Source organism: Rana temporaria, unplaced genomic scaffold (assembly GCF_905171775.1).
Source record: "Rana temporaria unplaced genomic scaffold, aRanTem1.1, whole genome shotgun sequence".
NCBI classification, from domain to species: domain Eukaryota; kingdom Metazoa; phylum Chordata; class Amphibia; order Anura; family Ranidae; genus Rana; species Rana temporaria.
In genome coordinates, this window is record NW_024404667.1 from 23643 (window position 1) to 45663 (window position 22021).

Here is a 22021-nt window from a genome sequence, read left to right on the forward strand (position 1 = left end):
TTGTATTAATGGAAGGTACCTTTGTCCAATCCCACTCTGACCTAGGACCAATGATTCCGTCTATTATCAGACGCATGTCTTCCTGTGTATAATTCCTACCCTTACAAGCCTTTTTTAGATAATTCAATGTTCCCAATGGGGCCGCTGTGGGTTTGGGACAGTTCTTCACTATTCTATCGATATCTTCCAACTCTAAAGGCTTCTTTACCAGATAATTCCCCACTGACATAAAAGGAAAATGTTTATTGTTCCCTTCGGCAATGGCTGGGAGCCCAGGGGGGTTTGAATTGGGGTCAGATGGATTGTAGGTTTTTCCCGTCCTTGTATGGGGTGGAGAGGCTATTTCTTCTTCCAAACTCCCAGGCTCCGGTAATTCCCGGATGACCTTCTCCAATCGTCCCCAGGTCATCCGGGAATTACCGGAGCCTGGGAGTTTGGAGAAGGTTGGGGACATCCGAGCTGAGATAGCGGGGGAACGGGGCATTCGGATCGTTGACCTAGCTGGGCTATAGGTAGTGACCCGTGGTATACCTTGTCTCTGCAGAGCAGGGGTAGATGACCCCTGAGTGGGTTGGTCAGGTGCTGTTGGTCTTATGTGATATGTTCCTTGTGGGTCATTGACTGGTTCTATTTCGGGCAGGGTGGATACTATGGCCAGTGACTCAATCTCACGTTCATCCAGTATCGGGTAGATATGGCTGTAGGGCGGGGGTGTAGTGTAAAATTGCTTAGTGTTATTTTTTTGAATATGGCTTGGTTTGGACAAGGTGTTCATCCGCTCCAAGTCATGGCACTTCTTTGGGTCTAGAACTTTAACTAATTTCTTTTTACCCTTTTTTTGTTGAACTTCCTTCCAGTAAGGGGCATATTGTAACCAACTCAACCCTCCTTGCTCCATATATTCCTGGTCCCACCCTGGGTCGGGACCATAATATGGCCACACTGTTTTGTCTAAAAGACATAATCCTTTCACCATATCCATGTGGAAGGGGTCATTGGCGCCTTCCCGTGGAAAGGGATTGGAACTATGCATGGCTTCGGTCCATCCCGCTATATTATCCACCCACGGATTGATTAGGAAATAATCAGTCCCGCTAACCCTTGCTACATATTCTTTACATGTTTCTCCAAGATCTGGTACAGGGGGTGGTTTACTACCTCCGTGGCCCATGGTTGTAAACAACGGCGGTCTTCGGAGGGGTAAGTCCACCTTAATCGGTGACCAACGTTACCGACTACGCTATAAAAATCGTCGTGCCAGACGACTTGGGAACACGATCCTATTCTTCCTAGTACCGATGGTGCTAATACTTCGTTGGGGGAGTTAATTATTGCCCGAACGACAGAATGTAATAATATCCCGTCGGTATTTGATATTATATATGTAACCCGTGGTTCTCCCCTGTTACACCAGTGACAACTCATTTGTTACAGAAAGCTGATCCCTGGTGTTGGTAGATATTTCTTATCTGCTTATATGTTATACCGATCAAATTATCGTCTATCTCCCCGTGAAAATTGATATTATATTCTACAGTCCTATACTTGGGGTTGGTGGGATTAACAACATGGGTTCCCAAGTCCCTTCTCCTTTTAGGTAAGCCTATAAACACTAATTTAGCAGAAGTTAAATTACAGTGCGTTATATCAAAACTCAAACAGTGGGTACAGAGGGGACACGTCATGTATTTTATCACGGGTTATGTATCAAGATATGGAACGTTCACAGTGCTCGACTGCCACGCAAATCGCTCCGCGTGCGTCTTCCCAAAACGTGAACTGGTCACCGTTGTATTTCAGCCGTGCTGACAATACGGGGCGGTTCGAATGCAGTGTGACCAATCTGGCATTCTCATCAGATAAAGGACATTTTAGTAAATGACTCGAGTTTGTCCACTTACCAACCAAACCCGTTGAGTCATACAAACAGATTATCTTACACTTCTATGCGATAGATAAGAAAAGCATAAAGATTTTCAGACACAAAACGAGCTAATTTTCTAACTCTTCTAAGCCTCCCCGAGACTAGATATTTCCTTGAAATATCTCTATTATGTGCAGACTGTATTCCCGGAATACATCAACACTTATTATGGTTCAAGTGGATCTGAGTTTAATCAGCGCCCCCGTCACCTTACTTCAATCGGTTACATAGAAAAAAATTTCTACTTACCGAGTGAGTAGGTGTCCGTGGAGGATGATTTTCAGATCCCGGACGACGAGCCCCCACTTCTGTTGGTGTTGAGACCCTGGTCTCACAGATAGTCCCTGACTACCCGGCGATCAGCTCGTGTTGTGTCTGCAGGCCTGGGAGGTTGGTCTCGTTTCAGAGAAGTAACATAGACGGAGACATATAATTGTGAAACCAAACTCTGTTTATTTTTGGCTCGTTTGCTGATTATAAAGAGGGGAAATAAGGGCGTACATTGTGGTTTTCAAAATACATATAACAATTCTTATAGGCTAAATGTTTTGCAGAAAAACAATCGTCATTTAGGGGATTTTTGGATTTTTAAGCGAGTAAGCATATCACCGAATATAGACATAGAAACTCATGACAAAAGGCAGCTGACTGTCTGAGTCTCTACGTGGCCCTTGATTGCAACAGAAAATAGAACAACTCAGCAAAAACACGTATACACTTATATTGCTTATGTGGCTAAAATATGTCTGTATAAAATGGAGTATATGCATACAAAATGGAGTGCAAGCTGGATTGAGCTTCTGTCATCCCCCACAGTTATCGCCTACGGCCACATCACCTTGAAAGCGCCCGATCTCGTCTGATCTCGGAGGCTAAGCAGGGTCGGGCCTGGTTAGTACCTGGATGGGAGACCGCCTGGGAATACCAGGTGCTGTAGGCTTTTTTGTTTTGGTGGAGTCTTGAATCTCTTTTTTCCCCCAGTCTTTCTTCCATGCTATCTTCAAGAGAGTTAAGGACAGCCATGGTTATCGCCTACGGCCACATCACCTTGAAAGCGCCCGATCTCGTCTGATCTCGGAGGCTAAGCAGGGTCGGGCCTGGTTAGTACCTGGATGGGAGACCGCCTGGGAATACCAGGTGCTGTAGGCTTTTTTGTTTTGGTGGAGTCTTGAATCTCTTTTTTCCCCCAGTCTTTCTTCCATGCTATCTTCAAGAGAGTTAAGGACAGCCATGGTTATCGCCTACGGCCACATCACCTTGAAAGCGCCCGATCTCGTCTGATCTCGGAGGCTAAGCAGGGTCGGGCCTGGTTAGTACCTGGATGGGAGACCGCCTGGGAATACCAGGTGCTGTAGGCTTTTTTGTTTTGGTGGAGTCTTGAATCTCTTTTTTCCCCCAGTCTTTCTTCCATGCTATCTTCAAGAGAGTTAAGGACAGCCATGGTTATCGCCTACGGCCACATCACCTTGAAAGCGCCCGATCTCGTCTGATCTCGGAGGCTAAGCAGGGTCGGGCCTGGTTAGTACCTGGATGGGAGACCGCCTGGGAATACCAGGTGCTGTAGGCTTTTTTGTTTTGGTGGAGTCTTGAATCTCTTTTTTCCCCCAGTCTTTCTTCCATGCTATCTTCAAGAGAGTTAAGGACAGCCATGGTTATCGCCTACGGCCACATCACCTTGAAAGCGCCCGATCTCGTCTGATCTCGGAGGCTAAGCAGGGTCGGGCCTGGATGGGAGACCGCCTGGGAATACCAGGTGCTGTAGGCTTTTTTGTTTTGGTGGAGTCTTGAATCTCTTTTTTCCCCCAGTCTTTCTTCCATGCTATCTTCAAGAGAGTTAAGGACAGCCATGGTTATCGCCTACGGCCACATCACCTTGAAAGCGCCCGATCTCGTCTGATCTCGGAGGCTAAGCAGGGTCGGGCCTGGTTAGTACCTGGATGGGAGACCGCCTGGGAATACCAGGTGCTGTAGGCTTTTTTGTTTTGGTGGAGTCTTGAATCTCTTTTTTCCCCCAGTCTTTCTTCCATGCTATCTTCAAGAGAGTTAAGGACAGCCATGGTTATCGCCTACGGCCACATCACCTTGAAAGCGCCCGATCTCGTCTGATCTCGGAGGCTAAGCAGGGTCGGGCCTGGTTAGTACCTGGATGGGAGACCGCCTGGGAATACCAGGTGCTGTAGGCTTTTTTGTTTTGGTGGAGTCTTGAATCTCTTTTTTCCCCCAGTCTTTCTTCCATGCTATCTTCAAGAGAGTTAAGGACAGCCATGGTTATCGCCTACGGCCACATCACCTTGAAAGCGCCCGATCTCGTCTGATCTCGGAGGCTAAGCAGGGTCGGGCCTGGTTAGTACCTGGATGGGAGACCGCCTGGGAATACCAGGTGCTGTAGGCTTTTTTGTTTTGGTGGAGTCTTGAATCTCTTTTTTCCCCCAGTCTTTCTTCCATGCTATCTTCAAGAGAGTTAAGGACAGCCATGGTTATCGCCTACGGCCACATCACCTTGAAAGCGCCCGATCTCGTCTGATCTCGGAGGCTAAGCAGGGTCGGGCCTGGTTAGTACCTGGATGGGAGACCGCCTGGGAATACCAGGTGCTGTAGGCTTTTTTGTTTTGGTGGAGTCTTGAATCTCTTTTTTCCCCCAGTCTTTCTTCCATGCTATCTTCAAGAGAGTTAAGGACAGCCATGGCTATCGCCTACGGCCACATCACCTTGAAAGCGCCCGATCTCGTCTGATCTCGGAGGCTAAGCAGGGTCGGGCCTGGTTAGTACCTGGATGGGAGACCGCCTGGGAATACCAGGTGCTGTAGGCTTTTTTGTTTTGGTGGAGTCTTGAATCTCTTTTTTCCCCCAGTCTTTCTTCCATGCTATCTTCAAGAGAGTTAAGGACAGCCATGGTTATTGCCTACGGCCACATCACCTTGAAAGAGCCCGATCTCGTCTGATCTCGGAGGCTAAGCAGGGTCGGGCCTGGTTAGTACCTGGATGGGAGACCGCCTGGGAATACCCGGTGCTGTAGGCTTTTTTGTTTTGGTGGAGTCTTGAATCTCTTTTTTCCCCCAGTCTTTCTTCCATGCTATCTTCAAGAGAGTTAAGGACAGCCATGGTTATCGCCTACGGCCACATCACCTTGAAAGCGCCCGATCTCGTCTGATCTCGGAGGCTAAGCAGGGTCGGGCCTGGTTTGTACCTGGATGGGAGACCGCCTGGGAATACCAGGTGCTGTAGGCTTTTTTGTTTTGGTGGAGTCTTGAATCTCTTTTTTCCCCCAGTCTTTCTTCCATGCTATCTTCAAGAGAGTTAAGGACAGCCATGGTTATCGCCTACGGCCACATCACCTTGAAAGCGCCCGATCTCGTCTGATCTCGGAGGCTAAGCAGGGTCGGGCCTGGTTAGTACCTGGATGGGAGACCGCCTGGGAATACCAGGTGCTGTAGGCTTTTTTGTTTTGGTGGAGTCTTGAATCTCTTTTTTCCCCCAGTCTTTCTTCCATGCTATCTTCAAGAGAGTTAAGGACAGCCATGGTTATCGCCTACGGCCACATCACCTTGAAAGCGCCCGATCTCGTCTGATCTCGGAGGCTAAGCAGGGTCGGGCCTGGTTAGTACCTGGATGGGAGACCGCCTGGGAATACCAGGTGCTGTAGGCTTTTTTGTTTTGGTGGAGTCTTGAATCTCTTTTTTCCCCCAGTCTTTCTTCCATGCTATCTTCAAGAGAGTTAAGGACAGCCATGGTTATCGCCTACGGCCACATCACCTTGAAAGCGCCCGATCTCGTCTGATCTCGGAGGCTAAGCAGGGTCGGGCCTGGATGGGAGACCGCCTGGGAATACCAGGTGCTGTAGGCTTTTTTGTTTTGGTGGAGTCTTGAATCTCTTTTTTCCCCCAGTCTTTCTTCCATGCTATCTTCAAGAGAGTTAAGGACAGCCATGGTTATCGCCTACGGCCACATCACCTTGAAAGCGCCCGATCTCGTCTGATCTCGGAGGCTAAGCAGGGTCGGGCCTGGTTAGTACCTGGATGGGAGACCGCCTGGGAATACCAGGTGCTGTAGGCTTTTTTGTTTTGGTGGAGTCTTGAATCTCTTTTTTCCCCCAGTCTTTCTTCCATGCTATCTTCAAGAGAGTTAAGGACAGCCATGGTTATCGCCTACGGCCACATCACCTTGAAAGCGCCCGATCTCGTCTGATCTCGGAGGCTAAGCAGGGTCGGGCCTGGTTAGTACCTGGATGGGAGACCGCCTGGGAATACCAGGTGCTGTAGGCTTTTTTGTTTTGGTGGAGTCTTGAATCTCTTTTTTCCCCCAGTCTTTCTTCCATGCTATCTTCAAGAGAGTTAAGGACAGCCATGGTTATCGCCTACGGCCACATCACCTTGAAAGCGCCCGATCTCGTCTGATCTCGGAGGCTAAGCAGGGTCGGGCCTGGATGGGAGACCGCCTGGGAATACCAGGTGCTGTAGGCTTTTTTGTTTTGGTGGAGTCTTGAATCTCTTTTTTCCCCCAGTCTTTCTTCCATGCTATCTTCAAGAGAGTTAAGGACAGCCATGGTTATCGCCTACGGCCACATCACCTTGAAAGCGCCCGATCTCGTCTGATCTCGGAGGCTAAGCAGGGTCGGGCCTGGTTAGTACCTGGATGGGAGACCGCCTGGGAATACCAGGTGCTGTAGGCTTTTTTGTTTTGGTGGAGTCTTGAATCTCTTTTTTCCCCCAGTCTTTCTTCCATGCTATCTTCAAGAGAGTTAAGGACAGCCATGGTTATCGCCTACGGCCACATCACCTTGAAAGCGCCCGATCTCGTCTGATCTCGGAGGCTAAGCAGGGTCGGGCCTGGTTAGTACCTGGATGGGAGACCGCCTGGGAATACCAGGTGCTGTAGGCTTTTTTGTTTTGGTGGAGTCTTGAATCTCTTTTTTCCCCCAGTCTTTCTTCCATGCTATCTTCAAGAGAGTTAAGGACAGCCATGGTTATCGCCTACGGCCACATCACCTTGAAAGCGCCCGATCTCGTCTGATCTCGGAGGCTAAGCAGGGTCGGGCCTGGTTAGTACCTGGATGGGAGACCGCCTGGGAATACCAGGTGCTGTAGGCTTTTTTGTTTTGGTGGAGTCTTGAATCTCTTTTTTCCCCCAGTCTTTCTTCCATGCTATCTTCAAGAGAGTTAAGGACAGCCATGGTTATCGCCTACGGCCACATCACCTTGAAAGCGCCCGATCTCGTCTGATCTCGGAGGCTAAGCAGGGTCGGGCCTGGTTAGTACCTGGATGGGAGACCGCCTGGGAATACCAGGTGCTGTAGGCTTTTTTGTTTTGGTGGAGTCTTGAATCTCTTTTTTCCCCCAGTCTTTCTTCCATGCTATCTTCAAGAGAGTTAAGGACAGCCATGGCTATCGCCTACGGCCACATCACCTTGAAAGCGCCCGATCTCGTCTGATCTCGGAGGCTAAGCAGGGTCGGGCCTGGTTAGTACCTGGATGGGAGACCGCCTGGGAATACCAGGTGCTGTAGGCTTTTTTGTTTTGGTGGAGTCTTGAATCTCTTTTTTCCCCCAGTCTTTCTTCCATGCTATCTTCAAGAGAGTTAAGGACAGCCATGGTTATTGCCTACGGCCACATCACCTTGAAAGAGCCCGATCTCGTCTGATCTCGGAGGCTAAGCAGGGTCGGGCCTGGTTAGTACCTGGATGGGAGACCGCCTGGGAATACCCGGTGCTGTAGGCTTTTTTGTTTTGGTGGAGTCTTGAATCTCTTTTTTCCCCCAGTCTTTCTTCCATGCTATCTTCAAGAGAGTTAAGGACAGCCATGGTTATCGCCTACGGCCACATCACCTTGAAAGCGCCCGATCTCGTCTGATCTCGGAGGCTAAGCAGGGTCGGGCCTGGTTAGTACCTGGATGGGAGACCGCCTGGGAATACCAGGTGCTGTAGGCTTTTTTGTTTTGGTGGAGTCTTGAATCTCTTTTTTCCCCCAGTCTTTCTTCCATGCTATCTTCAAGAGAGTTAAGGACAGCCATGGTTATCGCCTACGGCCACATCACCTTGAAAGCGCCCGATCTCGTCTGATCTCGGAGGCTAAGCAGGGTCGGGCCTGGTTAGTACCTGGATGGGAGACCGCCTGGGAATACCAGGTGCTGTAGGCTTTTTTGTTTTGGTGGAGTCTTGAATCTCTTTTTTCCCCCAGTCTTTCTTCCATGCTATCTTCAAGAGAGTTAAGGACAGCCATGGTTATCGCCTACGGCCACATCACCTTGAAAGCGCCCGATCTCGTCTGATCTCGGAGGCTAAGCAGGGTCGGGCCTGGTTAGTACCTGGATGGGAGACCGCCTGGGAATACCAGGTGCTGTAGGCTTTTTTGTTTTGGTGGAGTCTTGAATCTCTTTTTTCCCCCAGTCTTTCTTCCATGCTATCTTCAAGAGAGTTAAGGACAGCCATGGTTATCGCCTACGGCCACATCACCTTGAAAGCGCCCGATCTCGTCTGATCTCGGAGGCTAAGCAGGGTCGGGCCTGGTTAGTACCTGGATGGGAGACCGCCTGGGAATACCAGGTGCTGTAGGCTTTTTTGTTTTGGTGGAGTCTTGAATCTCTTTTTTCCCCCAGTCTTTCTTCCATGCTATCTTCAAGAGAGTTAAGGACAGCCATGGTTATCGCCTACGGCCACATCACCTTGAAAGCGCCCGATCTCGTCTGATCTCGGAGGCTAAGCAGGGTCGGGCCTGGTTAGTACCTGGATGGGAGACCGCCTGGGAATACCAGGTGCTGTAGGCTTTTTTGTTTTGGTGGAGTCTTGAATCTCTTTTTTCCCCCAGTCTTTCTTCCATGCTATCTTCAAGAGAGTTAAGGACAGCCATGGTTATCGCCTACGGCCACATCACCTTGAAAGCGCCCGATCTCGTCTGATCTCAGAGGCTAAGCAGGGTCGGGCCTGGTTAGTACCTGGATGGGAGACCGCCTGGGAATACCAGGTGCTGTAGGCTTTTTTGTTTTGGTGGAGTCTTGAATCTCTTTTTTCCCCCAGTCTTTCTTCCATGCTATCTTCAAGAGAGTTAAGGACAGCCATGGTTATCGCCTACGGCCACATCACCTTGAAAGCGCCCGATCTCGTCTGATCTCGGAGGCTAAGCAGGGTCGGGCCTGGTTAGTACCTGGATGGGAGACCGCCTGGGAATACCAGGTGCTGTAGGCTTTTTTGTTTTGGTGGAGTCTTGAATCTCTTTTTTCCCCCAGTCTTTCTTCCATGCTATCTTCAAGAGAGTTAAGGACAGCCATGGTTATCGCCTACGGCCACATCACCTTGAAAGCGCCCGATCTCGTCTGATCTCGGAGGCTAAGCAGGGTCGGGCCTGGTTAGTACCTGGATGGGAGACCGCCTGGGAATACCAGGTGCTGTAGGCTTTTTTGTTTTGGTGGAGTCTTGAATCTCTTTTTTCCCCCAATCTTTCTTCCATGCTATCTTCAAGAGAGTTAAGGACAGCCATGGTTATCGCCTACGGCCACATCACCTTGAAAGCGCCCGATCTCGTCTGATCTCGGAGGCTAAGCAGGGTCGGGCCTGGTTAGTACCTGGATGGGAGACCGCCTGGGAATACCAGGTGCTGTAGGCTTTTTTGTTTTGGTGGAGTCTTGAATCTCTTTTTTCCCCCAGTCTTTCTTCCATGCTATCTTCAAGAGAGTTAAGGACAGCCATGGTTATCGCCTACGGCCACATCACCTTGAAAGCGCCCGATCTCGTCTGATCTCGGAGGCTAAGCAGGGTCGGGCCTGGTTAGTACCTGGATGGGAGACCGCCTGGGAATACCAGGTGCTGTAGGCTTTTTTGTTTTGGTGGAGTCTTGAATCTCTTTTTTCCCCCAGTCTTTCTTCCATGCTATCTTCAAGAGAGTTAAGGACAGCCATGGTTATCGCCTACGGCCACATCACCTTGAAAGCGCCCGATCTCGTCTGATCTCGGAGGCTAAGCAGGGTCGGGCCTGGTTAGTACCTGGATGGGAGACCGCCTGGGAATACCAGGTGCTGTAGGCTTTTTTGTTTTGGTGGAGTCTTGAATCTCTTTTTTCCCCCAGTCTTTCTTCCATGCTATCTTCAAGAGAGTTAAGGACAGCCATGGTTATCGCCTACGGCCACATCACCTTGAAAGCGCCCGATCTCGTCTGATCTCGGAGGCTAAGCAGGGTCGGGCCTGGTTAGTACCTGGATGGGAGACCGCCTGGGAATACCAGGTGCTGTAGGCTTTTTTGTTTTGGTGGAGTCTTGAATCTCTTTTTTCCCCCAGTCTTTCTTCCATGCTATCTTCAAGAGAGTTAAGGACAGCCATGGTTATCGCCTACGGCCACATCACCTTGAAAGCGCCCGATCTCGTCTGATCTCGGAGGCTAAGCAGGGTCGGGCCTGGTTAGTACCTGGATGGGAGACCGCCTGGGAATACCAGGTGCTGTAGGCTTTTTTGTTTTGGTGGAGTCTTGAATCTCTTTTTTCCCCCAGTCTTTCTTCCATGCTATCTTCAAGAGAGTTAAGGACAGCCATGGTTATCGCCTACGGCCACATCACCTTGAAAGCGCCCGATCTCGTCTGATCTCGGAGGCTAAGCAGGGTCGGGCCTGGTTAGTACCTGGATGGGAGACCGCCTGGGAATACCAGGTGCTGTAGGCTTTTTTGTTTTGGTGGAGTCTTGAATCTCTTTTTTCCCCCAGTCTTTCTTCCATGCTATCTTCAAGAGAGTTAAGGACAGCCATGGTTATCGCCTACGGCCACATCACCTTGAAAGCGCCCGATCTCGTCTGATCTCGGAGGCTAAGCAGGGTCGGGCCTGGTTAGTACCTGGATGGGAGACCGCCTGGGAATACCAGGTGCTGTAGGCTTTTTTGTTTTGGTGGAGTCTTGAATCTCTTTTTTCCCCCAGTCTTTCTTCCATGCTATCTTCAAGAGAGTTAAGGACAGCCATGGTTATCGCCTACGGCCACATCACCTTGAAAGCGCCCGATCTCGTCTGATCTCGGAGGCTAAGCAGGGTCGGGCCTGGTTAGTACCTGGATGGGAGACCGCCTGGGAATACCAGGTGCTGTAGGCTTTTTTGTTTTGGTGGAGTCTTGAATCTCTTTTTTCCCCCAGTCTTTCTTCCATGCTATCTTCAAGAGAGTTAAGGACAGCCATGGTTATCGCCTACGGCCACATCACCTTGAAAGCGCCCGATCTCGTCTGATCTCGGAGGCTAAGCAGGGTCGGGCCTGGTTAGTACCTGGATGGGAGCCCGCCTGGGTATACCAGGTGCTGTAGGCTTTTTTGTTTTGGTGGAGTCTTGAATCTCTTTTTTCCCCCAGTCTTTCTTCCATGCTATCTTCAAGAGAGTTAAGGACAGCCATGGTTATCGCCTACGGCCACATCACCTTGAAAGCGCCCGATCTCGTCTGATCTCGGAGGCTAAGCAGGGTCGGGCCTGGTTAGTACCTGGATGGGAGACCGCCTGGGAATACCAGGTGCTGTAGGCTTTTTTGTTTTGGTGGAGTCTTGAATCTCTTTTTTCCCCCAGTCTTTCTTCCATGCTATCTTCAAGAGAGTTAAGGACAGCCATGGTTATCGCCTACGGCCACATCACCTTGAAAGCGCCCGATCTCGTCTGATCTCGGAGGCTAAGCAGGGTCGGGCCTGGTTAGTACCTGGATGGGAGACCGCCTGGGAATACCAGGTGCTGTAGGCTTTTTTGTTTTGGTGGAGTCTTGAATCTCTTTTTTCCCCCAGTCTTTCTTCCATGCTATCTTCAAGAGAGTTAAGGACAGCCATGGTTATCGCCTACGGCCACATCACCTTGAAAGCGCCCGATCTCGTCTGATCTCGGAGGCTAAGCAGGGTCGGGCCTGGTTAGTACCTGGATGGGAGACCGCCTGGGAATACCAGGTGCTGTAGGCTTTTTTGTTTTGGTGGAGTCTTGAATCTCTTTTTTCCCCCAGTCTTTCTTCCATGCTATCTTCAAGAGAGTTAAGGACAGCCATGGTTATCGCCTACGGCCACATCACCTTGAAAGCGCCCGATCTCGTCTGATCTCGGAGGCTAAGCAGGGTCGGGCCTGGTTAGTACCTGGATGGGAGACCGCCTGGGAATACCAGGTGCTGTAGGCTTTTTTGTTTTGGTGGAGTCTTGAATCTCTTTTTTCCCCCAGTCTTTCTTCCATGCTATCTTCAAGAGAGTTAAGGACAGCCATGGTTATCGCCTACGGCCACATCACCTTGAAAGCGCCCGATCTCGTCTGATCTCGGAGGCTAAGCAGGGTCGGGCCTGGTTAGTACCTGGATGGGAGACCGCCTGGGAATACCAGGTGCTGTAGGCTTTTTTGTTTTGGTGGAGTCTTGAATCTCTTTTTTCCCCCAGTCTTTCTTCCATGCTATCTTCAAGAGAGTTAAGGACAGCCATGGTTATCGCCTACGGCCACATCACCTTGAAAGCGCCCGATCTCGTCTGATCTCGGAGGCTAAGCAGGGTCGGGCCTGGTTAGTACCTGGATGGGAGACCGCCTGGGAATACCAGGTGCTGTAGGCTTTTTTGTTTTGGTGGAGTCTTGAATCTCTTTTTTCCCCCAGTCTTTCTTCCATGCTATCTTCAAGAGAGTTAAGGACAGCCATGGTTATCGCCTACGGCCACATCACCTTGAAAGCGCCCGATCTCGTCTGATCTCGGAGGCTAAGCAGGGTCGGGCCTGGTTAGTACCTGGATGGGAGACCGCCTGGGAATACCAGGTGCTGTAGGCTTTTTTGTTTTGGTGGAGTCTTGAATCTCTTTTTTCCCCCAGTCTTTCTTCCATGCTATCTTCAAGAGAGTTAAGGACAGCCATGGTTATCGCCTACGGCCACATCACCTTGAAAGCGCCCGATCTCGTCTGATCTCGGAGGCTAAGCAGGGTCGGGCCTGGTTAGTACCTGGATGGGAGACCGCCTGGGAATACCAGGTGCTGTAGGCTTTTTTGTTTTGGTGGAGTCTTGAATCTCTTTTTTCCCCCAGTCTTTCTTCCATGCTATCTTCAAGAGAGTTAAGGACAGCCATGGTTATCGCCTACGGCCACATCACCTTGAAAGCGCCCGATCTCGTCTGATCTCGGAGGCTAAGCAGGGTCGGGCCTGGTTAGTACCTGGATGGGAGACCGCCTGGGAATACCAGGTGCTGTAGGCTTTTTTGTTTTGGTGGAGTCTTGAATCTCTTTTTTCCCCCAGTCTTTCTTCCATGCTATCTTCAAGAGAGTTAAGGACAGCCATGGTTATCGCCTACGGCCACATCACCTTGAAAGCGCCCGATCTCGTCTGATCTCGGAGGCTAAGCAGGGTCGGGCCTGGTTAGTACCTGGATGGGAGACCGCCTGGGAATACCAGGTGCTGTAGGCTTTTTTGTTTTGGTGGAGTCTTGAATCTCTTTTTTCCCCCAGTCTTTCTTCCATGCTATCTTCAAGAGAGTTAAGGACAGCCATGGTTATCGCCTACGGCCACATCACCTTGAAAGCGCCCGATCTCGTCTGATCTCGGAGGCTAAGCAGGGTCGGGCCTGGTTAGTACCTGGATGGGAGACCGCCTGGGAATACCAGGTGCTGTAGGCTTTTTTGTTTTGGTGGAGTCTTGAATCTCTTTTTTCCCCCAGTCTTTCTTCCATGCTATCTTCAAGAGAGTTAAGGACAGCCATGGTTATCGCCTACGGCCACATCACCTTGAAAGCGCCCGATCTCGTCTGATCTCGGAGGCTAAGCAGGGTCGGGCCTGGTTAGTACCTGGATGGGAGACCGCCTGGGAATACCAGGTGCTGTAGGCTTTTTTGTTTTGGTGGAGTCTTGAATCTCTTTTTTCCCCCAGTCTTTCTTCCATGCTATCTTCAAGAGAGTTAAGGACAGCCATGGTTATCGCCTACGGCCACATCACCTTGAAAGCGCCCGATCTCGTCTGATCTCGGAGGCTAAGCAGGGTCGGGCCTGGTTAGTACCTGGATGGGAGACCGCCTGGGAATACCAGGTGCTGTAGGCTTTTTTGTTTTGGTGGAGTCTTGAATCTCTTTTTTCCCCCAGTCTTTCTTCCATGCTATCTTCAAGAGAGTTAAGGACAGCCATGGTTATCGCCTACGGCCACATCACCTTGAAAGCGCCCGATCTCGTCTGATCTCGGAGGCTAAGCAGGGTCGGGCCTGGTTAGTACCTGGATGGGAGACCGCCTGGGAATACCAGGTGCTGTAGGCTTTTTTGTTTTGGTGGAGTCTTGAATCTCTTTTTTCCCCCAGTCTTTCTTCCATGCTATCTTCAAGAGAGTTAAGGACAGCCATGGTTATCGCCTACGGCCACATCACCTTGAAAGCGCCCGATCTCGTCTGATCTCGGAGGCTAAGCAGGGTCGGGCCTGGTTAGTACCTGGATGGGAGACCGCCTGGGAATACCAGGTGCTGTAGGCTTTTTTGTTTTGGTGGAGTCTTGAATCTCTTTTTTCCCCCAGTCTTTCTTCCATGCTATCTTCAAGAGAGTTAAGGACAGCCATGGTTATCGCCTACGGCCACATCACCTTGAAAGCGCCCGATCTCGTCTGATCTCGGAGGCTAAGCAGGGTCGGGCCTGGTTAGTACCTGGATGGGAGACCGCCTGGGAATACCAGGTGCTGTAGGCTTTTTTGTTTTGGTGGAGTCTTGAATCTCTTTTTTCCCCCAGTCTTTCTTCCATGCTATCTTCAAGAGAGTTAAGGACAGCCATGGTTATCGCCTACGGCCACATCACCTTGAAAGCGCCCGATCTCGTCTGATCTCGGAGGCTAAGCAGGGTCGGGCCTGGTTAGTACCTGGATGGGAGACCGCCTGGGAATACCAGGTGCTGTAGGCTTTTTTGTTTTGGTGGAGTCTTGAATCTCTTTTTTCCCCCAGTCTTTCTTCCATGCTATCTTCAAGAGAGTTAAGGACAGCCATGGTTATCGCCTACGGCCACATCACCTTGAAAGCGCCCGATCTCGTCTGATCTCGGAGGCTAAGCAGGGTCGGGCCTGGTTAGTACCTGGATGGGAGACCGCCTGGGAATACCAGGTGCTGTAGGCTTTTTTGTTTTGGTGGAGTCTTGAATCTCTTTTTTCCCCCAGTCTTTCTTCCATGCTATCTTCAAGAGAGTTAAGGACAGCCATGGTTATCGCCTACGGCCACATCACCTTGAAAGCGCCCGATCTCGTCTGATCTCGGAGGCTAAGCAGGGTCGGGCCTGGTTAGTACCTGGATGGGAGACCGCCTGGGAATACCAGGTGCTGTAGGCTTTTTTGTTTTGGTGGAGTCTTGAATCTCTTTTTTCCCCCAGTCTTTCTTCCATGCTATCTTCAAGAGAGTTAAGGACAGCCATGGTTATCGCCTACGGCCACATCACCTTGAAAGCGCCCGATCTCGTCTGATCTCGGAGGCTAAGCAGGGTCGGGCCTGGTTAGTACCTGGATGGGAGACCGCCTGGGAATACCAGGTGCTGTAGGCTTTTTTGTTTTGGTGGAGTCTTGAATCTCTTTTTTCCCCCAGTCTTTCTTCCATGCTATCTTCAAGAGAGTTAAGGACAGCCATGGTTATCGCCTACGGCCACATCACCTTGAAAGCGCCCGATCTCGTCTGATCTCGGAGGCTAAGCAGGGTCGGGCCTGGTTAGTACCTGGATGGGAGACCGCCTGGGAATACCAGGTGCTGTAGGCTTTTTTGTTTTGGTGGAGTCTTGAATCTCTTTTTTACCCCAGTCTTTCTTCCATGCTATCTTCAAGAGAGTTAAGGACAGCCATGGTTATCGCCTACGGCCACATCACCTTGAAAGCGCCCGATCTCGTCTGATCTCGGAGGCTAAGCAGGGTCGGGCCTGGTTAGTACCTGGATGGGAGACCGCCTGGGAATACCAGGTGCTGTAGGCTTTTTTGTTTTGGTGGAGTCTTGAATCTCTTTTTTCCCCCAGTCTTTCTTCCATGCTATCTTCAAGAGAGTTAAGGACAGCCATGGTTATCGCCTACGGCCACATCACCTTGAAAGCGCCCGATCTCGTCTGATCTCGGAGGCTAAGCAGGGTCGGGCCTGGTTAGTACCTGGATGGGAGACCGCCTGGGAATACCAGGTGCTGTAGGCTTTTTTGTTTTGGTGGAGTCTTGAATCTCTTTTTTCCCCCAGTCTTTCTTCCATGCTATCTTCAAGAGAGTTAAGGACAGCCATGGTTATCGCCTACGGCCACATCACCTTGAAAGCGCCCGATCTCGTCTGATCTCGGAGGCTAAGCAGGGTCGGGCCTGGTTAGTACCTGGATGGGAGACCGCCTGGGAATACCAGGTGCTGTAGGCTTTTTTGTTTTGGTGGAGTCTTGAATCTCTTTTTTCCCCCAGTCTTTCTTCCATGCTATCTTCAAGAGAGTTAAGGACAGCCATGGTTATCGCCTACGGCCACATCACCTTGAAAGCGCCCGATCTCGTCTGATCTCGGAGGCTAAGCAGGGTCGGGCCTGGTTAGTACCTGGATGGGAGACCGCCTGGGAATACCAGGTGCTGTAGGCTTTTTTGTTTTGGTGGAGTCTTGAATCTCTTTTTTCCCCCAGTCTTTCTTCCATGCTATCTTCAAGAGAGTTAAGGACAGCCATGGTTATCGCCTACGGCCACATCACCTTGAAAGCGCCCGATCTCGTCTGATCTCGGAGGCTAAGCAGGGTCGGGCCTGGTTAGTACCTGGATGGGAGACCGCCTGGGAATACCAGGTGCTGTAGGCTTTTTTTGTTTTGGTGGAGTCTTGAATCTCTTTTTTCCCCCAGTCTTTCTTCCATGCTATCTTCAAGAGAGTTAAGGACAGCCATGGTTATCGCCTACGGCCACATCACCTTGAAAGCGCCCGATCTCGTCTGATCTCGGAGGCTAAGCAGGGTCGGGCCTGGTTAGTACCTGGATGGGAGACCGCCTGGGAATACCAGGTGCTGTAGGCTTTTTTGTTTTGGTGGAGTCTTGAATCTCTTTTTTCCCCCAGTCTTTCTTCCATGCTATCTTCAAGAGAGTTAAGGACAGCCATGGTTATCGCCTACGGCCACATCACCTTGAAAGCGCCCGATCTCGTCTGATCTCGGAGGCTAAGCAGGGTCGGGCCTGGTTAGTACCTGGATGGGAGACCGCCTGGGAATACCAGGTGCTGTAGGCTTTTTTGTTTTGGTGGAGTCTTGAATCTCTTTTTTCCCCCAGTCTTTCTTCCATGCTATCTTCAAGAGAGTTAAGGACAGCCATGGTTATCGCCTACGGCCACATCACCTTGAAAGCGCCCGATCTCGTCTGATCTCGGAGGCTAAGCAGGGTCGGGCCTGGTTAGTACCTGGATGGGAGACCGCCTGGGAATACCAGGTGCTGTAGGCTTTTTTGTTTTGGTGGAGTCTTGAATCTCTTTTTTCCCCCAGTCTTTCTTCCATGCTATCTTCAAGAGAGTTAAGGACAGCCATGGTTATCGCCTACGGCCACATCACCTTGAAAGCGCCCGATCTCGTCTGATCTCGGAGGCTAAGCAGGGTCGGGCCTGGTTAGTACCTGGATGGGAGACCGCCTGGGAATACCAGGTGCTGTAGGCTTTTTTGTTTTGGTGGAGTCTTGAATCTCTTTTTTCCCCCAGTCTTTCTTCCATGCTATCTTCAAGAGAGTTAAGGACAGCCATGGTTATCGCCTACGGCCACATCACCTTGAAAGCGCCCGATCTCGTCTGATCTCGGAGGCTAAGCAGGGTCGGGCCTGGTTAGTACCTGGATGGGAGACCGCCTGGGAATACCAGGTGCTGTGGGCTTTTTTGTTTTGGTGGAGTCTTGAATCTCTTTTTTCCCCCAGTCTTTCTTCCATGCTATCTTCAAGAGAGTTAAGGACAGCCATGGTTATCGCCTACGGCCACATCACCTTGAAAGCGCCCGATCTCGTCTGATCTCGGAGGCTAAGCAGGGTCGGGCCTGGTTAGTACCTGGATGGGAGACCGCCTGGGAATACCAGGTGCTGTAGGCTTTTTTGTTTTGGTGGAGTCTTGAATCTCTTTTTTCCCCCAGTCTTTCTTCCATGCTATCTTCAAGAGAGTTAAGGACAGCCATGGTTATCGCCTACGGCCACATCACCTTGAAAGCGCCCGATCTCGTCTGATCTCGGAGGCTAAGCAGGGTCGGGCCTGGTTAGTACCTGGATGGGAGACCGCCTGGGAATACCAGGTGCTGTAGGCTTTTTTGTTTTGGTGGAGTCTTGAATCTCTTTTTTCCCCCAGTCTTTCTTCCATGCTATCTTCAAGAGAGTTAAGGACAGCCATGGTTATCGCCTACGGCCACATCACCTTGAAAGCGCCCGATCTCGTCTGATCTCGGAGGCTAAGCAGGGTCGGGCCTGGTTAGTACCTGGATGGGAGACCGCCTGGGAATACCAGGTGCTGTAGGCTTTTTTGTTTTGGTGGAGTCTTGAATCTCTTTTTTCCCCCAGTCTTTCTTCCATGCTATCTTCAAGAGAGTTAAGGACAGCCATGGTTATCGCCTACGGCCACATCACCTTGAAAGCGCCCGATCTCGTCTGATCTCGGAGGCTAAGCAGGGTCGGGCCTGGTTAGTACCTGGATGGGAGACCGCCTGGGAATACCAGGTGCTGTAGGCTTTTTTGTTTTGGTGGAGTCTTGAATCTCTTTTTTCCCCCAGTCTTTCTTCCATGCTATCTTCAAGAGAGTTAAGGACAGCCATGGTTATCGCCTACGGCCACATCACCTTGAAAGCGCCCGATCTCGTCTGATCTCGGAGGCTAAGCAGGGTCGGGCCTGGTTAGTACCTGGATGGGAGACCGCCTGGGAATACCAGGTGCTGTAGGCTTTTTTGTTTTGGTGGAGTCTTGAATCTCTTTTTTCCCCCAGTCTTTCTTCCATGCTATCTTCAAGAGAGTTAAGGACAGCCATGGTTATCGCCTACGGCCACATCACCTTGAAAGCGCCCGATCTCGTCTGATCTCGGAGGCTAAGCAGGGTCGGGCCTGGTTAGTACCTGGATGGGAGACCGCCTGGGAATACCAGGTGCTGTAGGCTTTTTTGTTTTGGTGGAGTCTTGAATCTCTTTTTTCCCCCAGTCTTTCTTCCATGCTATCTTCAAGAGAGTTAAGGACAGCCATGGTTATCGCCTACGGCCACATCACCTTGAAAGCGCCCGATCTCGTCTGATCTCGGAGGCTAAGCAGGGTCGGGCCTGGTTAGTACCTGGATGGGAGACCGCCTGGGAATACCAGGTGCTGTAGGCTTTTTTGTTTTGGTGGAGTCTTGAATCTCTTTTTTCCCCCAGTCTTTCTTCCATGCTATCTTCAAGAGAGTTAAGGACAGCCATGGTTATCGCCTACGGCCACATCACCTTGAAAGCGCCCGATCTCGTCTGATCTCGGAGGCTAAGCAGGGTCGGGCCTGGTTAGTTCCTGGATGGGAGACCGCCTGGGAATACCAGGTGCTGTAGGCTTTTTTGTTTTGGTGGAGTCTTGAATCTCTTTTTTCCCCCAGTCTTTCTTCCATGCTATCTTCAAGAGAGTTAAGGACAGCCATGGTTATCGCCTACGGCCACATCACCTTGAAAGCGCCCGATCTCGTCTGATCTCGGAGGCTAAGCAGGGTCGGGCCTGGTTAGTACCTGGATGGGAGACCGCCTGGGAATACCAGGTGCTGTAGGCTTTTTTGTTTTGGTGGAGTCTTGAATCTCTTTTTTCCCCCAGTCTTTCTTCCATGCTATCTTCAAGAGAGTTAAGGACAGCCATGGTTATCGCCTACGGCCACATCACCTTGAAAGCGCCCGATCTCGTCTGATCTCGGAGGCTAAGCAGGGTCGGGCCTGGTTAGTACCTGGATGGGAGACCGCCTGGGAATACCAGGTGCTGTAGGCTTTTTTGTTTTGGTGGAGTCTTGAATCTCTTTTTTCCCCCAGTCTTTCTTCCATGCTATCTTCAAGAGAGTTAAGGACAGCCATGGTTATCGCCTACGGCCACATCACCTTGAAAGCGCCCGATCTCGTCTGATCTCGGAGGCTAAGCAGGGTCGGGCCTGGTTAGTACCTGGATGGGAGACCGCCTGGGAATACCAGGTGCTGTAGGCTTTTTTGTTTTGGTGGAGTCTTGAATCTCTTTTTTCCCCCAGTCTTTCTTCCATGCTATCTTCAAGAGAGTTAAGGACAGCCATGGTTATCGCCTACGGCCACATCACCTTGAAAGCGCCCGATCTCGTCTGATCTCGGAGGCTAAGCAGGGTCGGGCCTGGTTAGTACCTGGATGGGAGACCGCCTGGGAATACCAGGTGCTGTAGGCTTTTTTGTTTTGGTGGAGTCTTGAATCTCTTTTTTCCCCCAGTCTTTCTTCCATGCTATCTTCAAGAGAGTTAAGGACAGCCATGGTTATCGCCTACGGCCACATCACCTTGAAAGCGCCCGATCTCGTCTGATCTCGGAGGCTAAGCAGGGTCGGGCCTGGTTAGTACCTGGATGGGAGACCGCCTGGGAATACCAGGTGCTGTAGGCTTTTTTGTTTTGGTGGAGTCTTGAATCTCTTTTTTCCCCCAGTCTTTCTTCCATGCTATCTTCAAGAGAGTTAAGGACAGCCATGGTTATCGCCTACGGCCACATCACCTTGAAAGCGCCCGATCTCGTCTGATCTCGGAGGCTAAGCAGGGTCGGGCCTGGTTAGTACCTGGATGGGAGACCGCCTGGGAATACCAGGTGCTGTAGGCTTTTTTGTTTTGGTGGAGTCTTGAATCTCTTTTTTCCCCCAGTCTTTCTTCCATGCTATCTTCAAGAGAGTTAAGGACAGCCATGGTTATCGCCTACGGCCACATCACCTTGAAAGCGCCCGATCTCGTCTGATCTCGGAGGCTAAGCAGGGTCGGGCCTGGTTAGTACCTGGATGGGAGACCGCCTGGGAATACCAGGTGCTGTAGGCTTTTTTGTTTTGGTGGAGTCTTGAATCTCTTTTTTCCCCCAGTCTTTCTTCCATGCTATCTTCAAGAGAGTTAAGGACAGCCATGGTTATCGCCTACGGCCACATCACCTTGAAAGCGCCCGATCTCGTCTGATCTCGGAGGCTAAGCAGGGTCGGGCCTGGTTAGTACCTGGATGGGAGACCGCCTGGGAATACCAGGTGCTGTAGGCTTTTTTGTTTTGGTGGAGTCTTGAATCTCTTTTTTCCCCCAGTCTTTCTTCCATGCTATCTTCAAGAGAGTTAAGGACAGCCATGGTTATCGCCTACGGCCACATCACCTTGAAAGCGCCCGATCTCGTCTGATCTCGGAGGCTAAGCAGGGTCGGGCCTGGTTAGTACCTGGATGGGAGACCGCCTGGGAATACCAGGTGCTGTAGGCTTTTTTGTTTTGGTGGAGTCTTGAATCTCTTTTTTCCCCCAGTCTTTCTTCCATGCTATCTTCAAGAGAGTTAAGGACAGCCATGGTTATCGCCTACGGCCACATCACCTTGAAAGCGCCCGATCTCGTCTGATCTCGGAGGCTAAGCAGGGTCGGGCCTGGTTAGTACCTGGATGGGAGACCGCCTGGGAATACCAGGTGCTGTAGGCTTTTTTGTTTTGGTGGAGTCTTGAATCTCTTTTTTCCCCCAGTCTTTCTTCCATGCTATCTTCAAGAGAGTTAAGGACAGCCATGGTTATCGCCTACGGCCACATCACCTTGGAAAGCGCCCGATCTCGTCTGATCTCGGAGGCTAAGCAGGGTCGGGCCTGGTTAGTACCTGGATGGGAGACCGCCTGGGAATACCAGGTGCTGTAGGGCTTTTTTGTTTTGGTGGAGTCTTGAATCTCTTTTTTCCCCCAGTCTTTCTTCCATGCTATCTTCAAGAGAGTTTAAGGACAGCCATGGTTATCGCCTACGGCCACATCACCTTGAAAGCCCGATCTCGTCTGATCTCGGAGGCTAAGCAGGGTCGGGCCTGGTTAGTACCTGGATGGGAGACCGCCTGGGAATACCAGGTGCTGTAGGCTTTTTTGTTTTGGTGGAGTCTTGAATCTCTTTTTTCCCCAGTCTTTCTTCCATGCTATCTTCAAGAGAGTTAAGGGACAGCCATGGTTATCGCCTAACTCGGCCACATCACCTTGAAGCGCCCGATCTCGTCTGATCTCGGAGGCTAAGCAGGGGTCGGGCCTGGTTAGT

General features: G+C 50.8%; 89 non-coding genes across 89 annotated transcripts; all 89 read left to right on the forward strand.

Moving 5' to 3' along the window:
• The first annotated feature begins 2745 nt into the window (after positions 1-2745).
• Positions 2746-2864, forward strand: LOC120922988. The gene has a single exon (XR_005745611.1). It is a non-coding gene; the product is annotated as a 5S ribosomal RNA (ribosomal RNA).
• Positions 2865-2954: 90 nt separating this feature from the next.
• On the forward strand, positions 2955-3073 carry LOC120922989. The gene has a single exon (XR_005745612.1). It is a non-coding gene; the product is annotated as a 5S ribosomal RNA (ribosomal RNA).
• A 90-nt stretch (positions 3074-3163) lies between these two features.
• Positions 3164-3282, forward strand: LOC120922990. The gene has a single exon (XR_005745613.1). It is a non-coding gene; the product is annotated as a 5S ribosomal RNA (ribosomal RNA).
• Positions 3283-3372: 90 nt separating this feature from the next.
• LOC120922992 lies at positions 3373-3491 on the forward strand. The gene has a single exon (XR_005745614.1). It is a non-coding gene; the product is annotated as a 5S ribosomal RNA (ribosomal RNA).
• Positions 3492-3779: 288 nt separating this feature from the next.
• On the forward strand, positions 3780-3898 carry LOC120922994. Its single transcript, XR_005745616.1, has one exon. It is a non-coding gene; the product is annotated as a 5S ribosomal RNA (ribosomal RNA).
• A 90-nt stretch (positions 3899-3988) lies between these two features.
• LOC120922995 lies at positions 3989-4107 on the forward strand. The gene has a single exon (XR_005745617.1). It is a non-coding gene; the product is annotated as a 5S ribosomal RNA (ribosomal RNA).
• A 90-nt stretch (positions 4108-4197) lies between these two features.
• On the forward strand, positions 4198-4316 carry LOC120922996. The gene has a single exon (XR_005745618.1). It is a non-coding gene; the product is annotated as a 5S ribosomal RNA (ribosomal RNA).
• Positions 4317-4406: 90 nt separating this feature from the next.
• On the forward strand, positions 4407-4525 carry LOC120922997. The gene has a single exon (XR_005745619.1). It is a non-coding gene; the product is annotated as a 5S ribosomal RNA (ribosomal RNA).
• Positions 4526-4615: 90 nt separating this feature from the next.
• Positions 4616-4734, forward strand: LOC120922998. Its single transcript, XR_005745620.1, has one exon. It is a non-coding gene; the product is annotated as a 5S ribosomal RNA (ribosomal RNA).
• A 90-nt stretch (positions 4735-4824) lies between these two features.
• Positions 4825-4943, forward strand: LOC120922930. Its single transcript, XR_005745563.1, has one exon. It is a non-coding gene; the product is annotated as a 5S ribosomal RNA (ribosomal RNA).
• Positions 4944-5033: 90 nt separating this feature from the next.
• Positions 5034-5152, forward strand: LOC120922918. The gene has a single exon (XR_005745551.1). It is a non-coding gene; the product is annotated as a 5S ribosomal RNA (ribosomal RNA).
• A 90-nt stretch (positions 5153-5242) lies between these two features.
• On the forward strand, positions 5243-5361 carry LOC120922825. The gene has a single exon (XR_005745464.1). It is a non-coding gene; the product is annotated as a 5S ribosomal RNA (ribosomal RNA).
• Positions 5362-5451: 90 nt separating this feature from the next.
• LOC120922826 lies at positions 5452-5570 on the forward strand. Its single transcript, XR_005745465.1, has one exon. It is a non-coding gene; the product is annotated as a 5S ribosomal RNA (ribosomal RNA).
• A 288-nt stretch (positions 5571-5858) lies between these two features.
• On the forward strand, positions 5859-5977 carry LOC120922827. Its single transcript, XR_005745466.1, has one exon. It is a non-coding gene; the product is annotated as a 5S ribosomal RNA (ribosomal RNA).
• Positions 5978-6067: 90 nt separating this feature from the next.
• LOC120922828 lies at positions 6068-6186 on the forward strand. The gene has a single exon (XR_005745467.1). It is a non-coding gene; the product is annotated as a 5S ribosomal RNA (ribosomal RNA).
• A 288-nt stretch (positions 6187-6474) lies between these two features.
• Positions 6475-6593, forward strand: LOC120922829. Its single transcript, XR_005745468.1, has one exon. It is a non-coding gene; the product is annotated as a 5S ribosomal RNA (ribosomal RNA).
• Positions 6594-6683: 90 nt separating this feature from the next.
• Positions 6684-6802, forward strand: LOC120922831. The gene has a single exon (XR_005745470.1). It is a non-coding gene; the product is annotated as a 5S ribosomal RNA (ribosomal RNA).
• Positions 6803-6892: 90 nt separating this feature from the next.
• On the forward strand, positions 6893-7011 carry LOC120922832. Its single transcript, XR_005745471.1, has one exon. It is a non-coding gene; the product is annotated as a 5S ribosomal RNA (ribosomal RNA).
• A 90-nt stretch (positions 7012-7101) lies between these two features.
• LOC120922833 lies at positions 7102-7220 on the forward strand. The gene has a single exon (XR_005745472.1). It is a non-coding gene; the product is annotated as a 5S ribosomal RNA (ribosomal RNA).
• A 90-nt stretch (positions 7221-7310) lies between these two features.
• LOC120922834 lies at positions 7311-7429 on the forward strand. The gene has a single exon (XR_005745473.1). It is a non-coding gene; the product is annotated as a 5S ribosomal RNA (ribosomal RNA).
• Positions 7430-7519: 90 nt separating this feature from the next.
• Positions 7520-7638, forward strand: LOC120922931. The gene has a single exon (XR_005745564.1). It is a non-coding gene; the product is annotated as a 5S ribosomal RNA (ribosomal RNA).
• A 90-nt stretch (positions 7639-7728) lies between these two features.
• On the forward strand, positions 7729-7847 carry LOC120922835. Its single transcript, XR_005745474.1, has one exon. It is a non-coding gene; the product is annotated as a 5S ribosomal RNA (ribosomal RNA).
• A 90-nt stretch (positions 7848-7937) lies between these two features.
• On the forward strand, positions 7938-8056 carry LOC120922836. The gene has a single exon (XR_005745475.1). It is a non-coding gene; the product is annotated as a 5S ribosomal RNA (ribosomal RNA).
• A 90-nt stretch (positions 8057-8146) lies between these two features.
• LOC120922837 lies at positions 8147-8265 on the forward strand. The gene has a single exon (XR_005745476.1). It is a non-coding gene; the product is annotated as a 5S ribosomal RNA (ribosomal RNA).
• A 90-nt stretch (positions 8266-8355) lies between these two features.
• LOC120922839 lies at positions 8356-8474 on the forward strand. Its single transcript, XR_005745477.1, has one exon. It is a non-coding gene; the product is annotated as a 5S ribosomal RNA (ribosomal RNA).
• A 90-nt stretch (positions 8475-8564) lies between these two features.
• On the forward strand, positions 8565-8683 carry LOC120922840. The gene has a single exon (XR_005745478.1). It is a non-coding gene; the product is annotated as a 5S ribosomal RNA (ribosomal RNA).
• Positions 8684-8773: 90 nt separating this feature from the next.
• On the forward strand, positions 8774-8892 carry LOC120922926. The gene has a single exon (XR_005745559.1). It is a non-coding gene; the product is annotated as a 5S ribosomal RNA (ribosomal RNA).
• A 90-nt stretch (positions 8893-8982) lies between these two features.
• LOC120922841 lies at positions 8983-9101 on the forward strand. The gene has a single exon (XR_005745479.1). It is a non-coding gene; the product is annotated as a 5S ribosomal RNA (ribosomal RNA).
• Positions 9102-9191: 90 nt separating this feature from the next.
• Positions 9192-9310, forward strand: LOC120922843. The gene has a single exon (XR_005745481.1). It is a non-coding gene; the product is annotated as a 5S ribosomal RNA (ribosomal RNA).
• Positions 9311-9400: 90 nt separating this feature from the next.
• On the forward strand, positions 9401-9519 carry LOC120922845. The gene has a single exon (XR_005745482.1). It is a non-coding gene; the product is annotated as a 5S ribosomal RNA (ribosomal RNA).
• Positions 9520-9609: 90 nt separating this feature from the next.
• Positions 9610-9728, forward strand: LOC120922846. Its single transcript, XR_005745483.1, has one exon. It is a non-coding gene; the product is annotated as a 5S ribosomal RNA (ribosomal RNA).
• Positions 9729-9818: 90 nt separating this feature from the next.
• Positions 9819-9937, forward strand: LOC120922847. Its single transcript, XR_005745484.1, has one exon. It is a non-coding gene; the product is annotated as a 5S ribosomal RNA (ribosomal RNA).
• A 90-nt stretch (positions 9938-10027) lies between these two features.
• LOC120922848 lies at positions 10028-10146 on the forward strand. Its single transcript, XR_005745485.1, has one exon. It is a non-coding gene; the product is annotated as a 5S ribosomal RNA (ribosomal RNA).
• Positions 10147-10236: 90 nt separating this feature from the next.
• On the forward strand, positions 10237-10355 carry LOC120922849. Its single transcript, XR_005745486.1, has one exon. It is a non-coding gene; the product is annotated as a 5S ribosomal RNA (ribosomal RNA).
• Positions 10356-10445: 90 nt separating this feature from the next.
• LOC120922850 lies at positions 10446-10564 on the forward strand. The gene has a single exon (XR_005745487.1). It is a non-coding gene; the product is annotated as a 5S ribosomal RNA (ribosomal RNA).
• Positions 10565-10654: 90 nt separating this feature from the next.
• On the forward strand, positions 10655-10773 carry LOC120922851. Its single transcript, XR_005745488.1, has one exon. It is a non-coding gene; the product is annotated as a 5S ribosomal RNA (ribosomal RNA).
• A 90-nt stretch (positions 10774-10863) lies between these two features.
• On the forward strand, positions 10864-10982 carry LOC120922852. Its single transcript, XR_005745489.1, has one exon. It is a non-coding gene; the product is annotated as a 5S ribosomal RNA (ribosomal RNA).
• A 90-nt stretch (positions 10983-11072) lies between these two features.
• On the forward strand, positions 11073-11191 carry LOC120922944. Its single transcript, XR_005745576.1, has one exon. It is a non-coding gene; the product is annotated as a 5S ribosomal RNA (ribosomal RNA).
• Positions 11192-11281: 90 nt separating this feature from the next.
• On the forward strand, positions 11282-11400 carry LOC120922853. The gene has a single exon (XR_005745490.1). It is a non-coding gene; the product is annotated as a 5S ribosomal RNA (ribosomal RNA).
• Positions 11401-11490: 90 nt separating this feature from the next.
• Positions 11491-11609, forward strand: LOC120922856. The gene has a single exon (XR_005745492.1). It is a non-coding gene; the product is annotated as a 5S ribosomal RNA (ribosomal RNA).
• Positions 11610-11699: 90 nt separating this feature from the next.
• On the forward strand, positions 11700-11818 carry LOC120922857. The gene has a single exon (XR_005745493.1). It is a non-coding gene; the product is annotated as a 5S ribosomal RNA (ribosomal RNA).
• A 90-nt stretch (positions 11819-11908) lies between these two features.
• On the forward strand, positions 11909-12027 carry LOC120922858. Its single transcript, XR_005745494.1, has one exon. It is a non-coding gene; the product is annotated as a 5S ribosomal RNA (ribosomal RNA).
• A 90-nt stretch (positions 12028-12117) lies between these two features.
• On the forward strand, positions 12118-12236 carry LOC120922859. Its single transcript, XR_005745495.1, has one exon. It is a non-coding gene; the product is annotated as a 5S ribosomal RNA (ribosomal RNA).
• A 90-nt stretch (positions 12237-12326) lies between these two features.
• On the forward strand, positions 12327-12445 carry LOC120922860. Its single transcript, XR_005745496.1, has one exon. It is a non-coding gene; the product is annotated as a 5S ribosomal RNA (ribosomal RNA).
• A 90-nt stretch (positions 12446-12535) lies between these two features.
• LOC120922861 lies at positions 12536-12654 on the forward strand. The gene has a single exon (XR_005745497.1). It is a non-coding gene; the product is annotated as a 5S ribosomal RNA (ribosomal RNA).
• A 90-nt stretch (positions 12655-12744) lies between these two features.
• On the forward strand, positions 12745-12863 carry LOC120922862. The gene has a single exon (XR_005745498.1). It is a non-coding gene; the product is annotated as a 5S ribosomal RNA (ribosomal RNA).
• A 90-nt stretch (positions 12864-12953) lies between these two features.
• On the forward strand, positions 12954-13072 carry LOC120922863. Its single transcript, XR_005745499.1, has one exon. It is a non-coding gene; the product is annotated as a 5S ribosomal RNA (ribosomal RNA).
• A 90-nt stretch (positions 13073-13162) lies between these two features.
• Positions 13163-13281, forward strand: LOC120922864. Its single transcript, XR_005745500.1, has one exon. It is a non-coding gene; the product is annotated as a 5S ribosomal RNA (ribosomal RNA).
• A 90-nt stretch (positions 13282-13371) lies between these two features.
• LOC120922865 lies at positions 13372-13490 on the forward strand. The gene has a single exon (XR_005745501.1). It is a non-coding gene; the product is annotated as a 5S ribosomal RNA (ribosomal RNA).
• Positions 13491-13580: 90 nt separating this feature from the next.
• LOC120922867 lies at positions 13581-13699 on the forward strand. Its single transcript, XR_005745503.1, has one exon. It is a non-coding gene; the product is annotated as a 5S ribosomal RNA (ribosomal RNA).
• A 90-nt stretch (positions 13700-13789) lies between these two features.
• On the forward strand, positions 13790-13908 carry LOC120922868. Its single transcript, XR_005745504.1, has one exon. It is a non-coding gene; the product is annotated as a 5S ribosomal RNA (ribosomal RNA).
• Positions 13909-13998: 90 nt separating this feature from the next.
• Positions 13999-14117, forward strand: LOC120922869. The gene has a single exon (XR_005745505.1). It is a non-coding gene; the product is annotated as a 5S ribosomal RNA (ribosomal RNA).
• A 90-nt stretch (positions 14118-14207) lies between these two features.
• LOC120922870 lies at positions 14208-14326 on the forward strand. Its single transcript, XR_005745506.1, has one exon. It is a non-coding gene; the product is annotated as a 5S ribosomal RNA (ribosomal RNA).
• A 90-nt stretch (positions 14327-14416) lies between these two features.
• On the forward strand, positions 14417-14535 carry LOC120922872. The gene has a single exon (XR_005745507.1). It is a non-coding gene; the product is annotated as a 5S ribosomal RNA (ribosomal RNA).
• A 90-nt stretch (positions 14536-14625) lies between these two features.
• Positions 14626-14744, forward strand: LOC120922873. The gene has a single exon (XR_005745508.1). It is a non-coding gene; the product is annotated as a 5S ribosomal RNA (ribosomal RNA).
• Positions 14745-14834: 90 nt separating this feature from the next.
• LOC120922874 lies at positions 14835-14953 on the forward strand. Its single transcript, XR_005745509.1, has one exon. It is a non-coding gene; the product is annotated as a 5S ribosomal RNA (ribosomal RNA).
• Positions 14954-15043: 90 nt separating this feature from the next.
• LOC120922875 lies at positions 15044-15162 on the forward strand. Its single transcript, XR_005745510.1, has one exon. It is a non-coding gene; the product is annotated as a 5S ribosomal RNA (ribosomal RNA).
• A 90-nt stretch (positions 15163-15252) lies between these two features.
• On the forward strand, positions 15253-15371 carry LOC120922876. Its single transcript, XR_005745511.1, has one exon. It is a non-coding gene; the product is annotated as a 5S ribosomal RNA (ribosomal RNA).
• Positions 15372-15461: 90 nt separating this feature from the next.
• Positions 15462-15580, forward strand: LOC120922877. The gene has a single exon (XR_005745512.1). It is a non-coding gene; the product is annotated as a 5S ribosomal RNA (ribosomal RNA).
• Positions 15581-15670: 90 nt separating this feature from the next.
• Positions 15671-15789, forward strand: LOC120922879. The gene has a single exon (XR_005745514.1). It is a non-coding gene; the product is annotated as a 5S ribosomal RNA (ribosomal RNA).
• A 90-nt stretch (positions 15790-15879) lies between these two features.
• Positions 15880-15998, forward strand: LOC120922880. Its single transcript, XR_005745515.1, has one exon. It is a non-coding gene; the product is annotated as a 5S ribosomal RNA (ribosomal RNA).
• A 90-nt stretch (positions 15999-16088) lies between these two features.
• LOC120922881 lies at positions 16089-16207 on the forward strand. The gene has a single exon (XR_005745516.1). It is a non-coding gene; the product is annotated as a 5S ribosomal RNA (ribosomal RNA).
• Positions 16208-16297: 90 nt separating this feature from the next.
• Positions 16298-16416, forward strand: LOC120922882. Its single transcript, XR_005745517.1, has one exon. It is a non-coding gene; the product is annotated as a 5S ribosomal RNA (ribosomal RNA).
• Positions 16417-16506: 90 nt separating this feature from the next.
• On the forward strand, positions 16507-16625 carry LOC120922883. Its single transcript, XR_005745518.1, has one exon. It is a non-coding gene; the product is annotated as a 5S ribosomal RNA (ribosomal RNA).
• A 91-nt stretch (positions 16626-16716) lies between these two features.
• LOC120922884 lies at positions 16717-16835 on the forward strand. Its single transcript, XR_005745519.1, has one exon. It is a non-coding gene; the product is annotated as a 5S ribosomal RNA (ribosomal RNA).
• Positions 16836-16925: 90 nt separating this feature from the next.
• Positions 16926-17044, forward strand: LOC120922885. The gene has a single exon (XR_005745520.1). It is a non-coding gene; the product is annotated as a 5S ribosomal RNA (ribosomal RNA).
• Positions 17045-17134: 90 nt separating this feature from the next.
• Positions 17135-17253, forward strand: LOC120922886. Its single transcript, XR_005745521.1, has one exon. It is a non-coding gene; the product is annotated as a 5S ribosomal RNA (ribosomal RNA).
• A 90-nt stretch (positions 17254-17343) lies between these two features.
• On the forward strand, positions 17344-17462 carry LOC120922888. Its single transcript, XR_005745522.1, has one exon. It is a non-coding gene; the product is annotated as a 5S ribosomal RNA (ribosomal RNA).
• Positions 17463-17552: 90 nt separating this feature from the next.
• LOC120922917 lies at positions 17553-17671 on the forward strand. The gene has a single exon (XR_005745550.1). It is a non-coding gene; the product is annotated as a 5S ribosomal RNA (ribosomal RNA).
• Positions 17672-17761: 90 nt separating this feature from the next.
• On the forward strand, positions 17762-17880 carry LOC120922889. The gene has a single exon (XR_005745523.1). It is a non-coding gene; the product is annotated as a 5S ribosomal RNA (ribosomal RNA).
• Positions 17881-17970: 90 nt separating this feature from the next.
• On the forward strand, positions 17971-18089 carry LOC120922891. The gene has a single exon (XR_005745525.1). It is a non-coding gene; the product is annotated as a 5S ribosomal RNA (ribosomal RNA).
• Positions 18090-18179: 90 nt separating this feature from the next.
• LOC120922892 lies at positions 18180-18298 on the forward strand. The gene has a single exon (XR_005745526.1). It is a non-coding gene; the product is annotated as a 5S ribosomal RNA (ribosomal RNA).
• A 90-nt stretch (positions 18299-18388) lies between these two features.
• Positions 18389-18507, forward strand: LOC120922893. Its single transcript, XR_005745527.1, has one exon. It is a non-coding gene; the product is annotated as a 5S ribosomal RNA (ribosomal RNA).
• Positions 18508-18597: 90 nt separating this feature from the next.
• LOC120922894 lies at positions 18598-18716 on the forward strand. The gene has a single exon (XR_005745528.1). It is a non-coding gene; the product is annotated as a 5S ribosomal RNA (ribosomal RNA).
• A 90-nt stretch (positions 18717-18806) lies between these two features.
• LOC120922895 lies at positions 18807-18925 on the forward strand. The gene has a single exon (XR_005745529.1). It is a non-coding gene; the product is annotated as a 5S ribosomal RNA (ribosomal RNA).
• Positions 18926-19015: 90 nt separating this feature from the next.
• Positions 19016-19134, forward strand: LOC120922896. Its single transcript, XR_005745530.1, has one exon. It is a non-coding gene; the product is annotated as a 5S ribosomal RNA (ribosomal RNA).
• A 90-nt stretch (positions 19135-19224) lies between these two features.
• On the forward strand, positions 19225-19343 carry LOC120922927. Its single transcript, XR_005745560.1, has one exon. It is a non-coding gene; the product is annotated as a 5S ribosomal RNA (ribosomal RNA).
• Positions 19344-19433: 90 nt separating this feature from the next.
• Positions 19434-19552, forward strand: LOC120922897. Its single transcript, XR_005745531.1, has one exon. It is a non-coding gene; the product is annotated as a 5S ribosomal RNA (ribosomal RNA).
• A 90-nt stretch (positions 19553-19642) lies between these two features.
• LOC120922898 lies at positions 19643-19761 on the forward strand. The gene has a single exon (XR_005745532.1). It is a non-coding gene; the product is annotated as a 5S ribosomal RNA (ribosomal RNA).
• A 90-nt stretch (positions 19762-19851) lies between these two features.
• Positions 19852-19970, forward strand: LOC120922899. Its single transcript, XR_005745533.1, has one exon. It is a non-coding gene; the product is annotated as a 5S ribosomal RNA (ribosomal RNA).
• A 90-nt stretch (positions 19971-20060) lies between these two features.
• LOC120922900 lies at positions 20061-20179 on the forward strand. The gene has a single exon (XR_005745534.1). It is a non-coding gene; the product is annotated as a 5S ribosomal RNA (ribosomal RNA).
• Positions 20180-20269: 90 nt separating this feature from the next.
• LOC120922902 lies at positions 20270-20388 on the forward strand. Its single transcript, XR_005745536.1, has one exon. It is a non-coding gene; the product is annotated as a 5S ribosomal RNA (ribosomal RNA).
• Positions 20389-20478: 90 nt separating this feature from the next.
• LOC120922904 lies at positions 20479-20597 on the forward strand. The gene has a single exon (XR_005745537.1). It is a non-coding gene; the product is annotated as a 5S ribosomal RNA (ribosomal RNA).
• A 90-nt stretch (positions 20598-20687) lies between these two features.
• Positions 20688-20806, forward strand: LOC120922905. The gene has a single exon (XR_005745538.1). It is a non-coding gene; the product is annotated as a 5S ribosomal RNA (ribosomal RNA).
• A 90-nt stretch (positions 20807-20896) lies between these two features.
• On the forward strand, positions 20897-21015 carry LOC120922906. Its single transcript, XR_005745539.1, has one exon. It is a non-coding gene; the product is annotated as a 5S ribosomal RNA (ribosomal RNA).
• Positions 21016-21105: 90 nt separating this feature from the next.
• LOC120922907 lies at positions 21106-21224 on the forward strand. The gene has a single exon (XR_005745540.1). It is a non-coding gene; the product is annotated as a 5S ribosomal RNA (ribosomal RNA).
• Positions 21225-21314: 90 nt separating this feature from the next.
• Positions 21315-21433, forward strand: LOC120922908. Its single transcript, XR_005745541.1, has one exon. It is a non-coding gene; the product is annotated as a 5S ribosomal RNA (ribosomal RNA).
• Positions 21434-21523: 90 nt separating this feature from the next.
• On the forward strand, positions 21524-21643 carry LOC120922947. Its single transcript, XR_005745579.1, has one exon. It is a non-coding gene; the product is annotated as a 5S ribosomal RNA (ribosomal RNA).
• A 92-nt stretch (positions 21644-21735) lies between these two features.
• LOC120922949 lies at positions 21736-21852 on the forward strand. Its single transcript, XR_005745581.1, has one exon. It is a non-coding gene; the product is annotated as a 5S ribosomal RNA (ribosomal RNA).
• The last annotated feature ends 169 nt before the right edge of the window (positions 21853-22021 follow it).